Here is a 12,182-nt window from a genome sequence, read left to right as displayed (position 1 = left end):
TATCGATACGCTGTTAAGATCGAGAAGAAATTTAAACAGAAGAAGCGAGGATTTGGATTTATGAATCTGAAGCGAGGGAAAGGCACCCCCAAACCACAGAAAAAATGATAAAGCCAAGGTTGGGTGAGCCTGGACAACTCGCTGAAGTTGCAAGAAAAGAACAACACACAAAGACAAAGAAGGACACAGGGAAATGGTGTGAGTTCCATAAGATCCCCACTCACAACATAAGTGAGTGTTGAACCAAGCAATCACTGGTGGTCAAGCTGAAGGCTTCCAAATCATATGCATCATCTGACTCGGAGTTAGAAACCGATTATCGATACGGATCCTAGTGGCACCGTTTTCACCACCAAGATCCAAAAGGACAAGCTTGAAGATCCAGAGGATGGGGGAGTGACTCTTCCACTCGTAGATGTGGGTGAAGGGTTCTCTACTATAGTTCATTTTCTACAGTGGGATCCAAAAGAACCTCATTTCAACAAATTCCATGAAGCGGTCGGGCCTACAGTTGATGCCTCGAAAATCACTGCAACAACATCGGGGAAAACCACCCGGTCTGGACCTTAAAGGAAGCTCCTTTTCAATTTGGTGTGGTGGCTCCGACTGGAAATAATGGGACCAGTTTCCCAATGATTGGTAAATAGGATGGATATGTGGTTGATTCTCTAATCTCTAATGATAATGGATGAATGATTTAATCTAAAAGTAAAATTATAAACAACTATCCTATCCCGGGAAATTTCTGCTTTAGTGTAACTTTTGATGATCTTTATACACAAACAGGCATATAGATGACTCTATTGCTAAACAAAGACATTTATTCATATGATAATTACTATGTTCAAATAGTTGAACAAAGCAATCAAGAAAACATTATTACACTATTCTTCATATATATCATAGACATAAATACGATTGAAAGAATAACACTCCTTAGACATTCAATAGTGAAAAGTATAAGGATTGCTGTTAAAACACATACATATATCCAATGATAACAAGATTAAATAAACGTTGATTCACAAACAAGAATGAGGCAAGAGCATACATAATAGTACCATATGTTATTTGAATCACTCCCGATATCAATCGCATTCAAATTCCTTCTTCTAACTTAGAAACACTTCTACAATAAGGCAATAGTGCACATGTCATCAAAGCTTTCTTCATTAAAATTCAGAATACTGGCCCAGTCTTCTTAAAAATAGATCAGAAGCACAATAGTGTGACTTACTGATTTGAGTTTATACAAAAACTGAGGACCCTTTCTAAATGCATGAAAGGGCCTATAAATACTAATTAGGCTAACTAATTACAAAATAAAAATGCTATTAATTGGTACAACTACATTATGAGTATCTCCTCAAAATCGGCTTGTTTGCAGTCGGCAACATGATTCATTGTTTCGGATGATCTCCCTTTGGTTTGAGCTGGCAAATAGCAAGCATCGATTGCAATTTTTGAGGGAGACTCAGACGAGAATGTTGTTGAGCTGAGTATGTGGCATCATGGATTTCGGGAATTATGCAACTGATGGCATCGATTAAACATTTGAGTTTGGCCCTCTGACTATATGGTTTAATTAAGCAAAACCAAAAGGTATTCCAATTCTTGATTGCATGTTTGTTCCAAGGCTTTGGCTGACATCAATTTACTTGGAGAGCACTGTGAAATCATGTTAGACAGATAAAGAGTGTCATTGATTAACTCAATTAAATTATTGGTTGATAATCTGCATCTTGATGTTTCTCTCTCTGCTTTCATCAGTTGTGACTACCATTCTAGAAAAAGGATTTCTTTGTGTGACTCTAGAATTTTAGGCAGATTCGCGGCTTGCCCTTCACTGGTGTCTTGCCAAGCCAAAAAATTGGTCAAAGTTTCATCAGCCTGTTCCAAATCCTACCTCGCATCGACTGATCTGTCAACTATTGACGTAGTAATTTCACAAAGAGGCTCAACTAGAGAAATATTGTGACATAGCAGTTTTAGCTGTGTAATCAATGCTTTGTTTATTCAGAGAGCTTCGGTTCTGAACTCTGCTGGTTGAGGAAGACTCTTGAACCTTTCTACTTGGTGTGTTAGTTGAGCGATTTTCTCATCTTTAGTCTTACTCATTTGTTCATTCATTGTCTTCAATCTGGCCAATGCCTCGGATAATTCCTTTTGTTTCTGTACTGCGCTTAAGTCTATCCTCTGCTTCTCCTTAAGCAATTGCTCCTTTAATTGATTGTTTACCTGTTGCTGTGTTGATAGTTGTTGTTCTAACTGTTCTATTTTTCGCTGTGCTTCGGACACCTGTGACTGCAATGAAACAATTGTTTGATCTCTTTCCTTAAGTAGATTGCTTACTTCCGAGGCTTTATCCATGGTGGCTGCCGAATAAGCTCCGGCATACTGAGAAAGTTTTGTAAGGTCATCGGAAGGGTTAAATTCCTCCTTCCACACCACATTAGCCATCTCTGTTTGTTCTGGTAAAAGGGAAGATTGATCAAGTCTCCTCCTTTTTCTCTGTCTTTTCACCACAGCCTTGTGTTTGGGACTGTAAAAGACATCTAATGGTGGTATGTCTTCTATCTGCAAAACAATCTGATCGGATGGATCTTTAGGAATTATTTCTACATCTTTGCTGATGGATAGGCCGCTGGTTCCTTCAATTGGAACCGTAGTTGTTGTTGTTTCTTGACCGACTGTTACTTGAGGTGTGTCGAACCCTTGTGAAGTCTCAGGATTGCTTATAATAGAGTCAAATTGTTGCCACTCTTTGAGGAGTTTGGGATCAATTTGAGTCTCTAGATCAATATATTCACTGTCCTTCTTCTTCTTCTCTTTCTCCTGCTCTGTCTCCTGTTTTGGCTCTTTTCCCTTTTCGGGGATTTTCTCTGTAGCGGGAGGTTTGTCAATAATTCACTGTTCAGGCTCGCTTGACTGAGTTGTTGGTGTAGTAGCTAATAAGTCCAGAGGTAGAGTTTTCAACCTCTGATCTTTGAGCCTATTGAATTCTACGAGTCCTTCATCTTTATATTTCATTTTGGCCAATGTTTTCACCTGAAACAATGATTCTGCTGAAGAAAACAGGTCGTCAAATTCATCTTTTTCATGGTCAAACTTTGTAAGTTTGGCTTGTTCAAGCACATTATAGGCAACTTTCCTTGGATCGAATTGCTTGTTAGGAATGGTTGGAAGATTTAGCATATTTATTTTTCCTGCCTCCTTTTCCACATGTTTGTAATCATGTAGAGTATAAACACGCATCTCAAAGGAAATATAGGCCATGACTACTTTTTAGAAGTCCTATGAGTTTTGGATGTTCCTGCTGTTTTTATTTGGTAGGCCAACTCTCGAGCCAACAACTTATCAGGTATATATAAAGGAAGGACATGGGGTCTTGCAAGGCTACCAAAAACCCTTATATATGTGAACTTGTCCTCCCCGAACCAATTCCCTACAGCAATCAAGTCAATCTCTACCTCCTCGGAAATCCTTGGGGCAGGCTTATAAAAAATGGCATAATAGATAGGCAACATGAAACCATTAGAGATTTGGTACAAGTGGTCTTTATAGTGCGCCTTCCATAACATTTGATGATAAATGTGGATTGGCTTAGGGTCTTGTGGCGTCCATCTCCACCCAAGTACCGGGTATTCGGAATTAAAGCAAAGCATATCCATAACATAAGCACTGTAATAGAAAGGGGGAATGGTCCTGTTGGTTTTGCATGAATTTGATCTAAAATCAAGAAATTGCAGAGGCTAATTTATCGGACAATATATTTGCCCAATCCATCACATAACTATTAACAGCCGTTTCCATTAAGGGAACCATTTCAATAGTGAACTTTGCAGAATCATGCATTCCCCACATTCTACACATCATCGCCCCAGCATAACAGTAAGGATATGATAGCGAATCGACAGAGTACTTACCCGATGATTCATGTTTGTGCTTTGCGGGACTCTATCTCCATTGCTTAATTGGGGCCAATTCAGTCTCGTTCTCTGCTGCGAATTTCTCTAGAAAGGCTTTGTTGTATTTCTTCTCGGGTTAGGGTAAATGGTACATCTTCCTTAAGTCATCAGGCTCAAATGAACCAAAAATTCTTCCGTCAACCGTGAAAAACGTTCTATTTAAAACTAGAATTTCTTCAACCACCCATCTGACTACATCAGTGTATGGAAGAATTTTCTTTCGCGCTGCTATCCTGTGCAAATATGAGTCGGCTAAGTCTTTCAGGGAAGCTTCTGATTTATTAGTTGAATCTGTAGAAGCTTCTTTCGACACTTCCTCAGGATCCTCTGCTTCAATTAAATTATAGATACTTTGCCAACTTGTATTTCCAAGGCCGAGACATGTAGTGTCTGAGATTAGGCCTTTTTTACTTGGTCCTGGATCACTGGTTGGCTGCACTGTTACTGTAGGGGCCACTGCTGCCGCAGATCTCTTGGATTTCTTTCCCATTTGCTTAAAACTTGTTATTTCGGCGGAATTCTGCACAAGGAATGAAACCAGCGTGATACAGGGAAATAGGTAGTATGAGCCAATATGAAAGAGTTATATCAATTAGCGAATAATCAAAGATTATAGTGAAACTGCCGCAGATAGAATCTAAGTGGAAAATCTCGGCATAACTGCTTCATTAATTGGCCGTTTCACCTGTCAATCATGGTAAGGGAGCTTTTAAATACCCATCATAACGTTTATATGGTGAATGATCGATTCAAGCGTGGCTTAGATTTTTGGCGGATAATCGCAATTGATGATTGGTGACGTGAACGGGAAGGTTTTAATAATAGTCCAAAATATCCCTCGATCACCAAAAGGTGATACAATGCATGCAAGCCTTTCAAATATGTTTCGAAACACGCACCTTGACTTAATGTATTGCAATCGGGAATGGGCTCAGGTCACATTACTTATGCTATTTCGAAATCAGCGATCGCCGATGGCGATACGCCTTATCGCATCGGAAGATTTGAAGGTGTCACAATTCATATGCAGGGTTGTTAAGGTCGATTTCCGATGGCGATGCCTTTTATCGCATCAGAGGAATGGGAGAGGTGCTTTGTATATATGATGTGTTTTGCCTTTCCCCGATATTCGATAGCGATTTCCTTTTTCGGATCGGAGTAGTTAATGGGTCTTTTATATATGTTTTCTTATTATTACGATATGCGATCTTGCGATCGCTTTATCGTAATAATAAAGAGCTTTGTAATTATTTAAAAGACCTATTGTATTATTAATCAAAAGGTTTATAATATATCATTTCCATTGGACCTTTTGATGAGGGTTTTTCTAATGATGAGTTAATACCAATTTATTCACACATCTAAGTTTAAAAGGGACCCATTTCATATTATGATTTTTCAAGAAAAATTTTATGAAATGGGGGGTTGTTGTACAGCACAACAATTGGCGATTCACTGGGAGAAACAGTTATCTCTGAGAAATGTTAAAATATTTAAACTTTCTTAATCTGGAAACTTTAACTAGGAAAAATTCTAATATAACTAGGCAATCATAAATTCTGAATATAATGATAACTATTTCTGTTATTTTCTTCTCGTGTTAAAATTAAATACATTCTATGTTTTACATTATCCTTAATTGGTTGATAATGATAAAAAAAAAACCTTTCCAACTTGGCTTTATAATGATTCCTCTGTCATAGGTAGAGCCTCTACTGCCAGCCAATGTCTATAGTCTCGACAGGGATACCTTTTAACCGTTTGATCATTCATTATCCCATCCATTTCAGAGTGTAATTAAAAAGAATGAATTCATAAATATGTCTCCATATTTTGTATTACTTTTTCCTTTTTCCTTATTTTGTAAGATAAAAATCCATTGTCCTGGTTTGGCGACCAACTGTTTGACAATGCCATTCATTGGTTGTAATTTAACTGAACAAGTTGGCTCGTGATGAGACCCCTTGTCTTATAATTATAAGCCATTACCCTGTTTTGATATGCAGTATTGGTAATGTCAGTTAAACTATTCCCCTAATGATCATGGTAAGCAGGCTTGTAATAAGACCTCTTATCTTTTATATCATACATATTTTAGAATTACACTCTGAGTAATTATAACCTTTGATGAATGGGATGAACAATTTTTCTACTTAAGAGAGGATGGATGACAGGATAAGAGTTGAAGATGTTAAGATTGAATAAGTTTCTATTTTGTATTGATAACCGTTTTTAGGCTGCTTAAAAACATTAAAATGATTTACAGTAGTTCTAAATCTTGAGAAGATTTCACAAAAATAAAATGGGGTTTCAGAATCTAAATCTACCTAATTTCCTAGAAAGTTTCCTTTCGTTTAAGGCTTCCATTTTTAAAAGCAAATATCAGAACTATTTCTTTTGAGAAACTTTTTCAATATAGCAAAGACCAATGGAAAGCTTCTTACAACTTTATTTTCCAAAATCCTAAAAAGTATAAGCTATGTACAGAAATTTTGCTGAAAATTGAATATTTACAAAGGGAGAAGGGGTTACCTCCTCAATTGAAGAATTTTTTCAAGATAAGGCCGTTAACAGGAAGAGAATCTCTCTTCCCTGATAGATCTTGCAATATGAAAGTAGAAGGGCCTATCTTCTCATTGATTTGAAATGGTCTGAGCCACATTTTCTGGAACTTAGTGTGTTTTCCTTTATCCTCATGGGCTTTGTCCCATTTCAAAACTAGATCACCAACTTGTAATTGCTTTGAACTGGTTGAAGTTGTATCAAAAGATGACTTGATAATTTGCTGATGTTTTCCATGTATAATCCTGCCTTTTTCCCTTTCTTCTTCTAGTTTTAAAATTTGATCATGTCTTAGTTGAATAGAAGATGAGGGACTTTCTTCAATAAACTGCACTAAAGCTAGAGATGGAAGTACTAAATTTGTTGGTATGACAGCTTCCTTTCCATACACTAGATTAAATGGAGAAGTGCCTATGGAGGCCTTTTGTGTTATTCTGTCAGCCCATAGTGAAAATATCAAAGATTGATGCAAGTTTTTATGATTCTGCTCAATAGTTCTCTTAATAATCTTAATAATATTTTTATTGATGGATTCTGCCAAACCATTACCCTGAGGGTAGTAATTTGCATAATACTTCAATTTAAATCCCCTTTTGATAGCAAATTCAAATATAGAATTTCCAGAGAAATAAGATGCATTGTAAAAAACGAGAGCATTTGGAACACCAAACCTGGTAATAATGAATTGATCTATGAATTCCATGATTGCCTCAGAGTTCGTTGTCTTCAAAGGAATTGCTTCAACCCACTTAGTAAAGTAATCAGTGGCAGTAAGGATATACTTATGCTGTTTGGAAGAATGGGGAGTGATTTATCCAATGATGTCCAATCCCCATTGTTCAAAAGGTTGTTCAATTTTGACTGGTTGCAAAGGGAAAGCTGGCTTTCTTTGTCTTCCACTGGATGTTTGAAAACTTTGGCATTTCCTTACATATTCATGAGTATCTCTGAACAGGGTGGGCCAATAATATCCAGCGTGAATGATTTTGTGAGCTGTTGTATCAACTCCAAAATGTCCTCCTGCTGGTCCATCATGTAGTTCCTGCAAAACTTTTTGTGCTTCAAGTTTTTCTAAGCATCTTAATAAAATTGAGTCATAATTTCGCCTAAACAATACATCATCTACAATTATGAAGTTTTTTTCTTTTAATATAATGGCATGTTTGTTTTTATAGGAAAGATTAGAAGGAGCATATCCATTTTTTAAATAGAAAATCAGATTTGCATATTGTGATTTAGAATCTGTGATACTTATCTGATTGATTTCTTCAGTATCTTTTGTACCTTCAAGTTCTTGAATGTTGGATGCTCCTACTAACAACCTGCAAAAACCTTGGCCTTTGACAATCTTTGTTGGTTTTATTTCTAAGTCATATTCTTGTAATGTTGTGACCCAATTTGCTCTCTTTTCTCCTAATTCCCTTTGAACTAGTAATTGTCTTACTGCTGAAAAAGGAACTATAACTTTTGTGTGAGATTTCAAGAGGAAGGGCCTGTAGTGTTTAATGGCTTTGTACACAGCAAAGGCTTGTTTTTCAACTTCCGAATAGTTTAGTTCAGCACCTTGAAGATTTGAGCTGTAAAATGAGATTGGTGCTTCCAAGTTTTGATCATTAATTTGAGTCAATACTGCCGCATAAGACGAAGCAGATGCGAGGGTATATAGTATGAAATGATTTGAAAAATTGGGAGTGCTTAAAGCAGGGGCATTTATGATTGATTGTTTGATAGAATCAAATGCCTCTTTTTCTGCAGGTCCCCATTTAAACACCGAATTTTTCTTAATCATCATTTGCAATGGTAAAATAATCTGGGAAAAATCTAGAACAAATCTTTTGACAAAGTTAATTTGACCCAAAAATGACTGCATGGATTTTTTATTATGAGGGAATGGAATTTCAGAAATCTCTTTAATTCTGTCTGGATCAATATAGATACCATCCTTTGAAACAATGAAGCCTAAAAGCTTTCCTTGATTAAGAGCAAAAAAGGACTTCTTTGGGTTAAGAGGGACACCATACCTTCTGCAGCGTTCAAAGATTTGTTTTAAATCATGTAAATGATTAGACCTTTTCTTGAAAAATACAGTAATATCATCTAAATAGACAACTACTGATTTATTGAACAATCCTTCGAATGCCATGTCCATTGCTCTCTGGAATGTAGCTCCCGCATTGATAAGTCCAAAAGGCATTTTTTGGTAAGCATAAGTTCCCCACTTAGTTCTGAAGGTAGTTTTAAGCCTGTCATCAGGATGGACCAAAATTTGGTTATATCCTGAAAAACCGTCTAAAAAAGACATTAACTCAGAACCAACTACTGAATGGAGTGTCTACTCCTTGGTAGGTAAAGGGAAGTTATATTTTTGGCTTGCCTTATTAAGATTTCTGAAATTGATGCAAATCCTGATATCGCCATTTTTCTTTCTAACAGGCACCATGTTGGACACCCAGTTTGAATGTCTGACAGGAAAAATTATCTTAGCCTTCAAGAGTTTGTTTAGCTCAGCCTTTATTTGACTCTCTAGGTTAGGATGAATTTTCCTTAACTTCTGTTGCACTGGTTTTTGTTCAGAAAGCATTGGAATAGTATGCTGAATGATCGATGCATCGTATGTTTTCAAATCATCATATTTCCAAGTGAAGACATATTTGTTTTTCCGCAACAATCTAATGAATGCTGATCTTTCTTCTAAAGAAAGTCCTAATCCCAAATTGATGTTTTGAGGGTTTTCCTTAGTACCTAGGTTTATCAATTCAAATCTTAAAGTGGAACTCTGGAGTTTTGAATTGGTCACCTGTTTAAACCTGTCTTTAATATCATAAAGATCTTCAAGTTTGACCACTAGTTTAGGTATTGAGTTTTCTTCTTGTTTTTCCTTCATTTGAAGGTCATGATCACTTTCATCAATGATTTGATCATCATAGGACTTATCTGAAGTCAAGAAATTTAAAATGTCTTCATCGTGATTGAACACTCGCCAATTGGTGACATTATCAGGAATTGATGGTCTAAAAATTAATTCTACTGAAAATCTATCTGGGCTATAATCTTCAGATGGTAGGAGTTTGGAGGCCACGTTAGCTAGCAAGTCGGCTGTTGCGTTTTGGGACCTAGGGATGGGAGAAATGTTGAATGCTAAAAATTGAGATATGAGTTCCTGTACCAAAGACTGATAGTGTTTGAGATGACCAGAAAGGCAATGAATTGAGTTTCTAACTTGTTTGATAACAATTTCTGAGTCACCAAACACCTTCAGATATTGAACTTTGAGACCAATTGCTTTGTAAAGTCCTTGAACTAAGGCCTCATACTCAGCTGTATTATTTGTGCATTCAAATTCCAATCTGCATGATAACATAGTTTTTTCTCCCTCAGGACTAACTAAAATGCATCTTGCTCCGACACCTTCACTAGATTTAGAACCGTCAAAGTATAGTGACCAAAATAAAGAATTATCAACAATTTTATTTACAGTTTCCTCAGCAATATTAACACATCTTGACCTATCTGTTTGTGAGAAGTTTTCGATTTGAGATGTGAAATTATTAACTAGGAAAGGAGATGGTTGGGCAGTGAAATTGCCAAAGAATGATTCAGATGAATAATTCCCCAAAATATTGTTATTGAATGCTATTGGTTGATTTTCTAGTTCGAATTTGGTAACAGTGTGGGTCATGTGTTTCTCCCGATCGATTTTGATTTGATTCGGCTTTCCTTTATAAGGTAGCCACATATGGGACCAATCGGTAGAAATATAACCATGGATTTTCTCAGACCAGTCTCTACTCAAAATTAAACCATAGAATTAAAGTATATTAGCAATTAAAATATCAATTCTCTGAACCACTCTTGGATCAGCTGATAACCTGATAGTTAGTGAGTTGATTTCCCCTAAAACCTGGACCTTAGTTCTATCCAACTGTACAATATGAATTGCAGACTTTTGGGGTTCAATGTTCAGTTTGGAACAAACTGAAGCTGGCATTATATTAGAGGAAGCCCCTGAGTCAATCAAACAGTTGTGTAGATTTCTATTATAGATCTCATAGGTCAAGAGGAAAGGAGGAGTATGAGAATTTGATCTATCCCCAATTAAAACTGCATCAGTAGCTTCTACCCTACCAGGGGGTGGTTGACCTGAATCATTAGCAGCTTTGGACAATACAACATTAGGGAGAGGTGAAGAAGGTACAAAATTTAACTCCTTAAAAAGTAATTTCTGTTGATGTTTGAGTTTGCTAAATTCAAACATAGTAATATTTGCCTTAGTCTTCTTCATATCTTCGATAATATTGTAGTCCATAGAATCTGTAACTACTAATGTCTTAGATGTTGAAGGTGAATTTGAAGATGATGGCTGATTTTGGGATGGTATTGGTGTGGCTTTCTTTGTGGAAACCTTTTCTTTAGTAGTAGTGGTACCTGCATTCCTTTTCTTCGAAGTTGCCTGAACAGGTTCAGGAGTACCTTTACTTCTGGTAGTCACAGGAAAAGCTTCTTGTTCATTTTCTGTATCGGAGTTGGGTAAAATAAAATCCCACATCCCATGGCATTCAACAGTCTCTTCTTCTTCTGGTTCCTCGGATGGCAAGACTACTTCATCTTCTTCTTCCTCTTCGGGATCTGAGTCTGCGTTAGAGATGGCATTTGGCGGTTTTGATTCAGGTTTCTTAAAATTTCTGAATGGCCTTTTTGTTGAAGTTTCAACTACTTGCTTTTTGATTTCAACCATTTCATTTGACATAGTCTTGAGGACTTTTTGTAAACCTTCCATATCATATGGATCTTTAGGGGTTTTCTTCTTTGAATCATCTTTAAAAGAAACTTTTTTGGATTTCCTATCTTCAAGAGCAGCTTTCTTTTCTAAAGCAATAATGTGTTTCTCTACAGCAAGCGCCTCTTTCATGTTCTCAGCTAAAGTTGGTTTAGCAGCTCTGTCTACAAAAATAGCTATATTTGAAGGTAGGGCTGTTATATACCATTCACTTCTGATTTGCTCACTTGGTTTAGAGGCGGTTGGAATCTTATTCAAGAGTTTATTGAATCGTGAGTTGAATTCCTTAATAGGTTCTTTAGATTCTATCCTAAGATTTGAGAGATCATTAATTAACGTTGCTAAAGATCTATCATCGCCATACTTAGTCAGAAACTGTTCTTGGAAAATGTTCCAACTAGTAATGGATCCAGAGGGCAGGGAAAAATACCAAGACCCAGCTGATCCTTGTAAGGTATAAGGGAAAAGCCTAACGACAACATCTTCCTCTGTCACTCCTTTCAAATTAACGGATAACATGAAATTGTTAATATGCTCCTCGGCTGGTGTCCCTGTATCTGGATTAAATTTCGGCAACCATTTTTCAGGAGAATCTGGCAATTGGTGTAGTGGTGCAGGCATATTGACCGCACCAGGACTACTCCATGGATTTTGAGCCATTGGAAAACTAATAGCAGATGATATTGCAGGTGAAGTTCCAGATGTTTGGGAAGGAGTTGATATTGAGGTTTGAGGTTGAGATGTTGAAGTTCCTGATCCCTGTTGAACAACAATATGTAATGGTGGGGTGGATGGCTGACTTCGCACTGGAGAAGATGAGATGGAGGATGATGATGAGAAAGTTTCACTGTCAGATCCTTCAGTGTTCTTTTTTG

Source organism: Pinus tabuliformis, chromosome 7 (genome assembly GCF_031772625.1).
Source record: "Pinus tabuliformis cultivar Carrire ecotype Pingquan chromosome 7, CPIR1, whole genome shotgun sequence".
Lineage (NCBI taxonomy): Eukaryota > Viridiplantae > Streptophyta > Pinopsida > Pinales > Pinaceae > Pinus > Pinus tabuliformis.
This window is presented reverse-complemented; position numbering follows the sequence as displayed.